General features: G+C 43.4%; 1 protein-coding gene across 2 annotated transcripts in view; it reads right to left on the bottom strand.

The window, feature by feature from the left end:
- UNK (unk zinc finger) overlaps positions 1–14,424 on the bottom strand; it is a 670,943-nt gene that overhangs the window by 176,293 nt on the left and 480,226 nt on the right. The gene's annotated exons all lie outside the window — the stretch shown is intronic.

Here is a 14,424-nt window from a genome sequence, read left to right on the forward strand (position 1 = left end):
GTGCTGGGTATTTTAATGTGTTGTTTTCTTGTGTTTAGGTTTCAATCTTTATAACAACATGTACAAACTGCCTAAAACATATCAATATACATGTTTACAATTTCTTAAACCCTAGTTACCACATCACGAAACTGCAACATTAGGTTCACTCGACTAAAGGGATGTAAGACATGTTTTTTTTAATTGTAAGGACAATAAATACCATGTGGAGATACGCTCCCACTGACACAGATGGGAACAGTAACCTGTTTTCTTCTTGTTGTTTCATAAGAATGAAAATGAAACACTTGACTCAGGGAGAACCCCTAGTATCACAGCATAAATGGTTCACATATAAAACAAGACTCATGTTTGATCTTTCGTTATGTTTAATTGGTCTTAAAACTAGTGTGCACAGACCCAGAGTAAACAAGTGCACTTTCCCTTTGCGTAACAGAGAGCTTTGCAGAGTGAAGGACAGAATATATTTATATCCAACAGTTCATCTTGTAAAACTTGAAGAGCCCTTTTTTGCTTCACATTATTTCCAAGTTTAAGTCAGGAAAAATCTACTTTCTTTGTTCCTCAAAGTTCAGCACATTCTTAAAGGTAGCTGCCCTAAGTGCAGAATTCACAGATTAGCCTGCTGAATAGTCAGCATAGTAGCCATCCTCCTGAACACCACTAAGCCACCATAAAGGGCAGTGTTAACATTTTACTGCTTGAAAGGGCACATCTCAAACCGTGACTTTTCCACTTCACTGAGAGAGGTCTTCACCACCTCCTGTAAATGATGTACCTCAGGAAGGGTGTGAATTTAATGGCACCAATTTTAGGTTGTTTTAATCCTACTATCTTTCGGCTGCACTCGGTTTGGTACCCTATCTATATTATCTGCAGCATTTTGTCGAATTTCAATTTATTTTCTGCCATTACTTTATTAAATCTCTAGCGGCGCAAACCAACTTTTCATTTCACAGCTCTCAGTTAAGGATCCATTGTTAGGACTCTACACCTAGACTTGCCAACTTCCATTGCAGGCAATATGCTGTATTATGTTGACAGCCTTCTTTTTTTATCGATCAGTTATAAACCAAATATGGTAGCATCACAAATTAACATGTACAAATATTTCCACATAGATAACTAAAATATACTTTTATTAAGCTTTATTACCTAAGAGGGAGGGAACACATCAGAAATAAATAATTCAGGTGGCAACTAGCAAACAATAAATGACGTTTTCCCAGAAACCCTTATACCCGCCCGTCCACCCCATCCTTCTGGGGGTAGTCAACCCTCTGTTACAAACCAGAATCTAACCAATCCCTACCCCCACTATGCCTTGTAAGCCATTTACTCACTGGTGCCCAGATCTTTCACCCTTTCTTAACACCACGGCCACCTTTACAATTATACAATGTTTGTTCAAGATTATATATAGCGAAAAAGCAGCCTAGCCAAGCCTGATAAGTAGGGAACTCCACGTCTTTCCATTGAGTGGCAATAAACAGTCAAGCAACTGCGATTGCGATGAATGTAAAATTCACCTGGAGATTATTCAGTTGCACCTTACTATCATGGCTCAATAACATCAGCAGTGCGGTTATAACAACTCACTTACCTAATGAGTCAAACAGAAATTACTCAATCCGTTCTTTTAAGTGTGTCAACTTCCCACACAAAAAGTACATATGCACCAAATCAGCTGGTCCCAAAGCACATCTTGGGCATAGATCGTCCTCCCTCTTCCCCCAACTGACAAACTTGGTCGGAGTAAAGTACAAATTAAAAATCGTTTGATAGTGTTGGGCTTGTAGATTAGTAGCTAGAAAAATTCCCAATCCTAATGCAATTGACCTGTACAAATTTATATCTCCATCACCCGGCTTCCGAGTCCAATTGAGTTCAACCTGCTCTAGGTCTTCAGGAACTGATTCCAATAAAATGTTATAAATGTGTTTAATCCTAGAGCAGGAACTCATAACTGCCTCCAATAATGGAATTGTATTTAAAGAGAGCTGCTTATGCCGGGCTTGGGAGAGATAGCTGATAATCTGAATATTTTCAAAATATGATCCCGACATTACACCATATCCCTCCTGAAGAAAAGGAAACGATCAGGTATGATTGGCCCTATATAAATCCGCAATTCTGATTATACCCTTTTGTTCCCATTGTTTACACACGGCATCATAGGTCACTGCAGAAAACAGGGAGGACTGCCACAGCGGTAAATATCAATTATGTGTAGGTATCTTCATAATTTTCACCAATTTAGACCACACTTTCCATACTGCAATTTCACACTTAAATCGGGTTTTCTTGTAATAACTGGCTTAAAGTTGTTCTGAGAAGCACTTTGTGGGCCTATCTACCCATAACCTACTCATAATGGAAGGAATAGCTGTATCATACTCCTGGCCCCTGATATTGACACCTGCATTCCCCCTACGACCAGTTACGCCATCTGTTGTAGAAAAGTAGCGTAATAATAGCAAAGCATATTCGGAATCGCCATCCTCTAGTGGTAGGGTTAGAAGCCTTAAAGATCGACTAATTTTCTTATACCTCTAAATAAAACCAATAAAGAGAGAATTCAGTTTTTTTAACAAATGACCTTCAATTTCCAAGGGAATGGAGCGGAAAAGATTCTACATCTTAGGGAAAATCATCATCTTTAGGATGTTACATCTGCCAATTATCGTAAAATGTAGCCTATCCAGACGTTTTAATCTGTACTGATCTTATTAATCATGGGGCGTACATTTATTGGCCACACTTCACTAACCCTGCTGGAGACTAATCCCAAGTTACCCTGCTACATATGATCTACGATTAGCAGTACAGAGAGTATTGGAATTGCAAACAATCTGCGTTTTCCCTGCGTTTAGGATATATCCTGAGGTCTTACCATATTCCTCGGCCAGCTTCTCTATTTCTATCAAGGCCATCTCTGAATCTGAAGTTGAAATAGAGATATCATCCGCATATGCCATTACTTTGGTGTCAAAACCATTGATGGACACTGGCTTTGTACACGTTTTTGGAGTCATTGCTGAATAAATGGATCTATATATAAGCCAAACAAAATTAGGGAGCAGGGGCAACCCTGCCTTGTTCCCCTGGCAACCTCAATACAGCCTGATTCTTGGCCCAAGATCTGTAGCCTAGCATAGTGCCTAAAATACATTGCTCATATTGCTGTAATGAGACCCGGACCGAACCCCTTCCGTTCCAAAATCCCCCATAGATACTGCCAGGCCACACGGTTAAAGGCCTTTTCTGCATCTAGGAGAATCAAGGCCATCTTCTACCTTAATACTTCTGTTGCATCAATTAGGCAATAGTTCTGCTAATTTGGTCAGTGGTTCCCCTCCCCGGAATAAAGCTGTGTTGCAAGGAGGAGACAACCTGAGCTATAATCCTACTCAGCCGTGACGCATACATTTTAGAGTAGAGCTTAGCATCGGCACTGATGAGTGAAATCGACCGATTCGAGGCCGGACTGTCTGGTGGCTTATCTTTTTTTTTTAAAGATAACTATTATAATAGCTACTGCTTTCAGCTTTCGTTTTTGCAATTTCTTGCTGCAGGGATGTTACTGTCACATGTTGCTTTTGACTCATCTACAAGGTATGATCCTTTTCCAGAACCGTTAATTTACCAATTAGACCCTCTATTTCCTCTTTCTCCAGTCGCCTATCCCTCCCAACAAAGTTGATGACTTCCTCCCGCACACCCGCCTTAAAGCTATCCCAGACCATGCTTCGAGAAGTACTATAGCGGTTCACATCAAAATATTGTTTAATCCATTGCCGCACGTGTTGCATAAAGGAGGCATTGTAGAGCAGTACACCCTGCTGTGTTACACATTCCAACATTAATGAGTTGAGGTCAGATAGTAGTTTAGGTAATTTCTTAATTCCCACATCATTTCCGATTGATAAGACAAAAAAATAATCTAGCCTGACATTTATTATGAAGATATGAAAAATACGTGTAGCCTGGATCTAAAGGATGCTTCACACCCCATCCGTCGACTAAATGTTATGTTATGTTAAAAGGGGTGCTTCTATAGCGCACGGCTACTCTGAGGAGTGTCCCGGCGCTGTTGGAGACTCAACAAGTCCAGAGTGGAGAAAGACGGACGAATGAAGGGGGCATAGCTCAGCAAGACGGTGTTATTGCAGGAAAAGGAAGGTCTTCAAGTCTTTCCTGAAAGCCAATAGATTGGGGCTGGATCTGAGAGAGAGAGGAAGATCGTTCCACAGCCGAGGGGCGAGATGTTTAAAAGAGCACGACGGATCATGGGAGTGACTGCCTTGGCCTGGGTTGAAGAGCGCAAGGATCTGGATGGTGAGTAAAAACTGACCCATTTCTGAAGATAGCGGGCACCTGTGCCATGAAGAGCTTAAACGCGATGGTCAGGGCCTTAAAGGTAATCCGCTTCTTCATGGGAAGCCAGTGGAGAGTTTTAAGAAGCTCACTGGCCCTTGCTCTCCTGGGGAGGCCAAGGATGGCGCGGGCCGCCGAGTTCTGCACCACCTGAAGACGCGATAGGAGGTAGTCAGGCAGTCCAAGGTAAAGGATGTTAGAGTAGTCCAGCCTTGATCCAATCAGGGCCTGGACAGTGGTCTTTCTGTGTTCCAAGGAAAGAAGCGGCAGGAACTTTCTCAGCATCTTCAGGATGGCAAAGCATTTGCCGGCTAGGCCCTACACCTGAGCCCTGAAGGAGAGACAGTTATCGACCTGAATGCCCAGGTTATTTGCAGCCAAAGCTTGTCTTTAATGCCACCAAAGCTTTATGTACCAATGGCCTCCTACCTTTATATTTTGATCTAGGGTCCCAGCACATATCAAGATTAATGTTCAGATCCCCAAAGATAACTAATGGTTCTGGCCAGCTTGCCAACTCAACTTCTAGATCATTAAACATTTTTGTTCATTCTGGTTCGAACCATACAAAATGTCAGTCCCATCGGTAATAACACAATCGCCCATCTGCCCCATTTAGCCTCCTTTACCCAAATGACAGGCCCCATACCATTTTTAACATGTATAGCAACCCCCCTTATAATGGAGGTTTGAGTACAGCATGCAGCCAAGTTGTAGCCACTAATCATCAAGATATCCAGTTTTCCCCATGGGACATGTGTTTCCTGCTGACAAATTATTTCGGACACTTGCATTTTCAGATCCGCAGTAACCCTAGCTCGTTTACTCCTGTCATTTAGGCCCCCCACATTAATAGTACATATATTCACCTTACCCATTCCCAAAGCAGAGGCTTTACCGCCAAATTCTCTCAAGACCCTTCTCTATCTTTGTCTTTCCCTTCACCGTGCTACCCCTTTCCTCAAACTTCCCCTTCCTCTCTCTGTGCTCACTCATTATGTGATGCTCCTCCTTCCACAATATTTCTTTATCATTTTTTGCCCACCCCTTCCTCCCCGGAGCCCCCCGCCCACCACTACCCCAACCCACCAGCACCCTCCCTACCACCGCCCTCCAACTTGATGAGGCATAAGGACCAAAGGTCCTCAGTGATGATAAACTGACAATCCCCACGCACCTGGGATCCTCTTCTCCCCCTAAAGAGGTCAGAAAAAAGAGGGGGAAAAAACACTTGGCTTCCGAAGTAGACATCAGCTAATCAGATCATATGCAAAAGCAGCATTATATTTACATTTCTTCCTTAAATCGATTGCAAAAATTATTTTGCTTGTACTTCTGAAGTAAAAAACTGCATCTGGCCCTTACAAATTTTAGTTTGGCTGGGTTGAGCAAAAAAACCTGCGCTCCCTTTGCCTGAAGCAATGGGATCATTGCTGCAACTGCCATCTTTTTGCTACTGTCGCATGACAGTAGTCGGCCCTTACAAAAAATTTGCATCCCTTTTCTACCCTTTTCCGTCCGGTCTGTTCTAGCCAATTCATATACTGCTTCCCAGGCCAAAAAGATACTCAATCAGATCAGAATAGATCTGGGATGGGTTGTGGATTGTCCTGCTCTTTTATGTTGATTGAAGGGAAATCTATGGGCCCTCTGCATCTCCACTTTCCAGTTCCACTGCAGGAGTTCCGAGAATGCCTCTGTAAAAAGTTCTACCATGAAGTTCCGGACATCAGCTCCCTCCATGCCTTCTGGAACACCCAGAACCCGCAAATTGTTCCTTCTAGCACCATTTTCCAGGTCAGTTAATTTCCAGATAGTATCTTCCTTTTGTGCCTTTAGGGAATCAGTGAGGGTACTCTGTATAACAAGCTCATCCTCTATTGTCGAGATCCGGGCATCTGCCTCCCCAATCCTTACTGCGACCTCCGAACAGGACTGCGCAACTCTACGTATAGAGTTTTGTAGTTTACGGCATGCGCCTTGGGTCCTCAGGCTCTCTGCCAGAGTCTCCTCCCTGTGGGCCATGATACTCTGATAAATAGTGGAAAGAGAGATTTCTTCTAGATTTTCCAATATACCGGACCCCGTGGGCGCCCCTCCAGCAGGCACCACACTGCTGTCCAGATTAGGGGAGAAAGGATAGCCCCATACTAATGACCCGGCCGGGTCTTTAAACTTATTTGCGGAGATGTTACAGTGATCTCGATGTTTACGACATTCTAGTGTTACAACATTCCAGTTGTGACCGGGTTATAGGGGCAAGATGGTGGCTGCGCTGCTGGCCGAGTAAGCTGGCTGACTGACACTCTCTAGGTAAACCTCCCCCCGCCTGGTCATTATGAAACCAGACTCTTTCTGGGCATGATTTGGCGGCTCTGGTTGAGGTGTTGCAATCCACCGGCACCCTCAAGACTTTACCACGTGGATCTCTTCTTCCTTCCGACGTGAAAGGATTCTACAACACGCCCAATGCCTTCGAAGGCAACGAGAAGCGCAAAGAGCCATGGGCCGCCCACGGAAGTGCATTCCGCGAATTCCGCAAAGGCAACTGGCGGTAGGATTGGAGCCAGCGCTGGAGTACGGAGAGCAGCTGGTCGTGTGCCTCCAGACTCAGGCGAGCAGGCAGTGAAAGGAGGAGCCCCAGCTTGCGGTAGGCAAACGGTGCCTGCACTCTTCAAGTCACAGGCTACAGAGATGGCGGCCGATGGTGAGACTACAGTCAAGGCCTCTGTGATGGGGGACCTTCGTTACCCCAGGAAGCACTCACCCAGGTTATCTCTTCAACTTCTTTCTTCAATGGTAAAGAGGTGAGTGTTGGAAGCATGGTGACAGGGGATGATTGTAGGGAGATCATAGAGTCTGGGGAAAACTTGGACATTGCTATGGGGCCACACGCCGGTGGGGGTGCAATGCCAGTAAATAACAAAACCAAAAAGACCCCTAAGGAGGCTGGAAGCCTCCAAAATGCCCGGTTAGAAAAGGGGGCAACTGACAGGAACCATGGCGGAAGATCTAGGGGGAAAGATAAAACAAGAGCTTGAATCCCCAGTTGGGAGAGCAAGGAGTAGGCAGGGACAATTCTGGACCTATAAAGGAGGGGGACTCTGGAGACATGCTTTATTCAATGTCAGACCCCTCTAACTCTTCTTGGGACGAGAGCCTGGGAATAGGCTGGGCAGAAGAAGATTTAAGCCATGGCGATGAGAGTGATACAAGCAGCATGCAATTGGATGAGGGGGACACAGGTGGTAACTCTGCAGACGCTCAATGTTGACAGCCTCCAGGCAAGCAGGCAATGTTACAGCTCAATTCTTCCAGGCTACCACAGTTTCGTCTGAGGCTTCTCCTTCTTATTCAGAGTGTAGGTGTGGATGGGAGATGGATCTCTAGAAATCACTTGAAATATCAGACACTGTAGCTTACGTCTTTACCTCATTACATTGCTGGATTTTTTGCAACAGTAGTAACTACAACAGAGTACCTTTCCCCAGGAAGAGTATATACATGTGAATCAGCTCCTCCATCCTCCGGTGTACACCATTCTCCTGTCTGAGACATTAAAACCCAGTCAAGGAGCAAACTATTCTGTTTGAATGCCATCTCTGTATGGAACTGAGCAAAGACAACTAACACCGGCAAATTTGCTGATGTAGACCTCTAAGCCCTACTAGTACCCATCCTTACACACTGACTGATTCAGAGAACTTACAGTTCCAGTCACACATTTCTTCTCTGGCCCAAATAACTTGCTAGCACTGACCTCTATGCACACCTATCTCCCCACAAGCACCACGTTAAGTCTCCTTAATTCAACAGAAAACTCTAAGGCAGACAAGAGAATTCTTTGCATCTTCTTTCCATAATTGCATTCCCCAGGAATGCCACAAAAAGAGCTGCTGCCTCAGAGTTTGGGTTAGTGCAGACAATTGCTCTCATGACCCTGCTCCCTGTGATTATTCAGGGATACCAGGGTTTGACTCTGCCAACAGCAAAAACATGAGATGCCAAACATGGTGCTATATTTGAGGGGCAGGGTAGATGTACTAGCTTAAAGTTAGCAACGGCTGCCTCAGGAACCGAAAAGTGCAATGGTAGAAGCTTAATCAACTTCTCCAGACATGCCTGATCTCAGACTGCAGCCAATGTTTTGCATTCTTCTAGAGCTCACAAAAGCAGAAAGGGAGGAAAACAACTGTATTCAAACCTATCCAACCACACGCCCCCGTTTTAATGCTTTTACCATAATGTTTGCTTGAACTGGATAAAGTATCTTTAAGTTATCATATCCCAGAAGTACCTGTTTGCAGTATCACAGAATAGCTTCAACCGCGCCCCTGCTTAGCTGCTGTTGTCCAGGGGAACTGAGGCTCTATAGAAATACAGAAATACCATGGCTTCTGTATGAAGGCGCCTCTTTCAGTGTGATTTCCAATTAGTGAAACTGTGCTGCTGCTAGGTGCCCATTTTTTGTCTGCGAGATAGCTTGCTGTTGGCAGCTATGTGAATACCCTTTATAGGACTACTTTTGACATTATGTCTTTTATACTGACTACATCTTCTCATAGACCCCTCATGACTAGAGCCTCAATTCAGCCATTCGGTTTCCTGCCTTATCTTGTCCAGGGTGTCATATACTTGCTTAAGCAAAGAATATTCATAACGGGTTATTAATTAAAAATGTATATTGTGACGGGGCGGGACGCCCCTGTGAGGATGAAGACTGTGAGGAGAATACCTTTTCCAGTGACTGGTGGTCAGCTGTTCCTTTCTCGCCCCTTTCTCTTCCCATCCAGCAGCCTACTTCCCTTTCTCCGGAGGAGTGGCTGCCCGCTAATGCTGACTCTGAGCACCATTGGGGATACGAGGAAGAAAAAGGACACTGCCCCTTTAAACCTGACTTGAATGAAGACGAGACTCCGCCCATCCAGAGCGTCATCGAGCCAAAAGGAGGAGGATCCCGGAAGACAGCGGATGGAGATTTCCCGGAGGACGAAGGCATTGTGGATCGGAGACGGAGTGTGGACCGAAGAAGTTACGGGGAAGACGAATCCTCGACTAGCCCAGCTGAGACCAACAAGCCAGGAGGCCAACGTTTCTGCGAAGCGCCCCGCCACGGTCCCGCGGGAGGAGCGTGGCTTACAAAGGTACGGGGCAAAGTTGCGGGTTGGGCGGGTTGGAGTGGCCAGCCTACTGTTTAAATAACCCGCGTATCAGATTCCCTGTACTCCTACCTCACGAGCACTACCGGCACAGCAGTATTTTGTATTATACACTTTACACGTGGTTGCCCTCACTCCCGGCCCTTACATAAACGCGCACCGGACGTCCCATTGATTGTTCTCTATCTTTCCTGTTTGGTGTCGGCGTACCCACTGAACATCGTGTGGAGGTCGTTTGAGAAGTTACCATTCTGGCTGCAACACCACCCTTACATCGCCGCAACACCCTGGAACTCCCTGCTTTTCCTAAGGGCATCAGAACGGAGCCTGACGAGTTCGCCCGGATAAGACTCTCAAGCAGGAGAAAGAAAGCATATTTGAAAATTAAGCCCTCTTTGAAAGCGTTATTTCAGACTTCTGACTCAGTTCCTTCCCCTCCAGACCCTACCCTAGTACAAGTGGTGTCAGAAGTGGGATTTCCATCCCATTCCATCTGTGATCCCGAGATGGACGCCCTAATTCAGCATCTTATCAAGGGGCAGGAAAAACTGGAGTGGGCAGTAGAAAGACAATTGTCAGCGGCTCAGGCAGATCGAGACTTGTTTAAAAATACCATCACTGCCCAACTGGAATGCATGCAGAAAAATGGACCGACTCCAACTGTAGAGAACAGAATACATGTGTCCAACCCCTCAGGGATCGCCCTGCAAAAGTACGTACATGGTGAAGACCCTGATGCCTTCCTTATGAATTTTGACGAGCGGCGAGAGCACTGGGTTGGCCTGAAGAGAAGTGGCCCTTTTTCCTGGCGCCATTGTTAACGGGAGAGGCACAGTTTGCGTACCAGGTGGCTAATCCCGTAGGTAATGCTCCCTACCACCTTATTAAAAATGTCATCCTGGACCACTTGGGGTTAGACCCTGAAGCATACCGAGTCCGGTTCCGAAAGGATAAGGGTTCACCTGGTGAGAATCCTAAGACCCTATTTTTCAGACTCAAAATAATGGCTGACAAGTGGCTGAAGCCCGAGACCAGTACCAAAGAGGATGTACTGGCTAAAATATACTTGGAGCAATTCATGGAGGTTCTTCCATATGGGTCTCGGAGATGGTTGAGACAACATTCAGGTCTCACGGTGGAGCAAGCCATAGAAATGGCCGCCAACTATGCCCGGGCTCAACCTCGTGGGTCAGGTTGGGAACAAGAGAGACATTCTAAGCACATGATACCAGCTAAACCCGAGAAGAAAACAAAAATGGTAACTGAACAGATAAGACCAAGACCTTTGAGAATGGAATCCCCTATGTCACGTGGGCCCCAGTGTTTTGAGTGTGGCGAATGGGGCGACATCGCCCGCTTGTGTCCTAGGAAACAGCAGACAGAGGAACCAATGGAAGTGGGTTATCTACCAAAAACATTTCTATACTCCGCCGAGATGGGAACCTCGTTCTATGTGAGTATGATGATAAATGACAATATAGTGAAAGCCCTTTTAGACTATGTGATGTTGTCAGTGATGTCATTTGAGTTGTCATCAGTGATGTCACTGACCATGTCATGAATGATGTAATATGTGACATCATCAGCAGTGGATTGCGGGTGCGCGATATATAGTTAGTGCAACTAATTATATATGCGAATTTCAATGGTTTTGTGCGAGTAAAATAAGGTTTTGTAAATGCTAATCCCTAACTATATATGGTCTATAACCTATGGTTTTTTCAGTGAATTTTTAAGGTTTTGTAAATGCTAATTCCTAACTATATATGGTCTATAACCTATGGTTTTTTCAGTGAATTTCAATGGTTTTATAATAGCAAATATCAAAAGCTGTAAAAAGTATTTTTATTTTGATTCAAAAATATATTTTATATGTTTTTAATAAAAAAAATGTATGCATCTGCCAAACCCTGACCTCTTAATAGTGCACTGTGGTGGATATGATTTGGGCACTATGACTGGGGTTGGTCTTGAAATGCTTTTAAAGAACACCTTTCTTCAATTGATGACACTTTTTCCCCAAACTGCCTTGGTATATTCAAATATATGTCAAAGTCAGAAATGTAAGTGGTTCAACCAATTTTTTCCACAATTTGAGAAAGAACGGAAACATGTGAATAAATCTGTTTCTGCTTACATGAGAGACTATGGAATGGGTTTAATATACAACAATAACTTGCGTTACAACATTCAAGACATCTACAGAAGAGATGGTGTGCACTTCCCCGATGAAGGGAAGAGAATATTCATCCTTTATTTAAAAGTGTGCATTGGAACATACTTGTAGGTACCTAAATTAGCCACAGAACCCAATAGCTCTTTTCAGAGCTACCCTACCTCTGATCATTCAAAACGTTTATCTTTTTCTTTCTATTTTTTTTTTCACCAAAGTACGCTCCCCGGTTCGCTTACTGGTGCGTGTACCGGGCGCACCCCCGCGAACTTTTTAATTTTTATTTTTTTTATTTTTGCATGTATCAGCGTCCTAATCCCCCCTCCGAAAACCTAGAGGGTCACAAAGTGTCTACCGTGCCCCCTACCCATTCCGAACATTGTTTGTCCTCCATCTTGTGTCTCAATTCTACCGATACTCAAAATGGAGGACTCCCGTTACGCTGCCGGTTCGCGTACCGGGGCGCGCACCGGTGAGCGCTCGCTAAAAAAAGGTGGGAAAGTAATTTACAGAAAAACCACTAGAGACACTTTCAAATATAGAATAGCCCCTACTACATAGCAGTCCCTACCATTTACCCAAATTTGATGGAATTCCATTGAGAAAATTATGCTGTAAGCCTGCCTAAATATCCTGAGGTAAATTACCGAACAAAAACACTTATGAAGTGTTACAATTGACAACCTATCAAAATACTACTTTCAAAATCTTCTATTATTTCATGACATTTGATTGGTTATGTACCTGAATATATATAAAGAAAGAGAGAGAAACACAGCCATTTTGACTACTACTTCCCGAAGTACATATCAAGTGCATTTCAACTGAGAACTTAAACTTCTTTTTGAAAGGTAAGATGTTATTTTAATAACTGAAGTATGTTCTGTACTTTAAGTTAATTAGGAAAACATTTTCTGATAGTTATATACTATCCCTCTGTAATACTTATAGAATAAGATAGACTTCTCTATTTTAGTTATGGATGGAGTTAGGCTTGTCTTGTATAATTAAGAATTGACTTGGACTTTATCACACACATTTTTTTATATTTCTACTTCCAGTCTGATACCATACACTGCCCAAAGATAAAATCACTGTTTAAAAAACCAAACTACCTGTCTGTACTTAAACCCAACAGTGCCCTATCTGTACTGATATATTTTTTTAAAATTCATTTTACAGCACAAAAATGGAAGGAGAGAAAAAAAATAACGTGGAAATTGTTGCAGAATGCAACAAAGATACAGAAAATGAATCAGAATTCTTTGATGAATCACGGGACATAGAACTTCTGCAATGTGTTGAATCTGTGGATTTCCTAATTGAAAATGAGACAAATTCTGACAAAGAATTATTAGAAGTTCTTTTTAATTTTGAAAACAAATCTGAAAAATAAATTTATATATAATAATTCAAAAATTGTTTGAGACATTATTCATTTTTATATGTATTTTTTAAACTAGTAGCAAATTGATTATAATGTAAAATTAGACTTTAAATATACTGTGCAACTTTAAGTTTGCTCATTGTTACTTCCTTTCTTCCACTATATTATCTCCATTGTGTATTTAACATCTCTTTATCATCTCCTGCCTCCATGGTGTTTCTGCTTTCCTGACAGACTACGCTATGAATTCCATATACCACAATAACTTCTGAAACAACATGCAAGATATCTACAAAGGAAACAATGTATTTTTATTTTTAGACTCTACATTGGTACCTACATGTTGGTACTTAAATAAAAAAAAATAAAAAAAAACAATCAATAAACATACAATATTTGAACATTCTTTCATCCTATTTTCCCAATATTACGCTTCCCGGACCGCTTCCCGGTGCGCGTACCGAGCGCTCCCCCCGCAAAAAAAAAAGATATAAAAATTATTATTTTTTAACCCCGCGAGGCCCTTTTAAAGCCCCCTCATCAAACCTAGGGGGTCAGGGAGGATGTACTCTGCCCCCTTATGCTCATTTCCCCCTTTGTTTTTGCCACATCTTGTGGCTCGATCCTACCGAGACACAAGATGGCGGCCGCTCCGGACTGTTTCGAATGTTGACAGACACCCGAGAGCCAATCAACTTCGCTTCGCGAAGTTCCGTTATGAGTCAGGTACGCGAACCGGGGCGCTAACCGGAGCGCTGTCACAGATATATCTGCTTTTTAAAACGTTAATTTCTCAAAATCCACTTGAGCACATATATTGAGACATAGCAAAGGCACGTCGGACAAACCATATCTACAATTTTGCCAAGTTGTGTGTAATTCCATTCAGCCGTTCGAGCTAAAAGTGAGTCCAACCGCCCCATGGAAAACTCAATGTTAAAAACACGTTTTGGGACCCCCCTTTTTTCTCGGCCCCCACTTCACGAACCCCCCCCCCCCCCCAAACTTTCAGGGGACGCTCAGAAACAAAATGTGCCATTTTCCTGAAAATTTCAGCCAATTCCGTCCACAAACGCCAAAGTTATTCCACATAGGATTTTTTTCCTATGGGATTTCTGAAAATTCTAACTATATATACCTACTGGCGACCGCCAGTAGGTAATATATATATATATATATTTTTTTTATGAAACAGGACCTCACCGCCGCCGCTCCGTGTTCTCGGGTGCACTCTTCCAACGATGGTGAATCGTTCCGTATTTTCCTCACAAAGCAGTAAGAATTAGTTTACTTCCCAAATTAAGAGGCACACGCAGGGTGATGATATA

This window comes from Lissotriton vulgaris, chromosome 7 (assembly GCF_964263255.1).
Source record: "Lissotriton vulgaris chromosome 7, aLisVul1.2, whole genome shotgun sequence".
Taxonomy (NCBI): Eukaryota; Metazoa; Chordata; class Amphibia; order Caudata; family Salamandridae; genus Lissotriton; species Lissotriton vulgaris.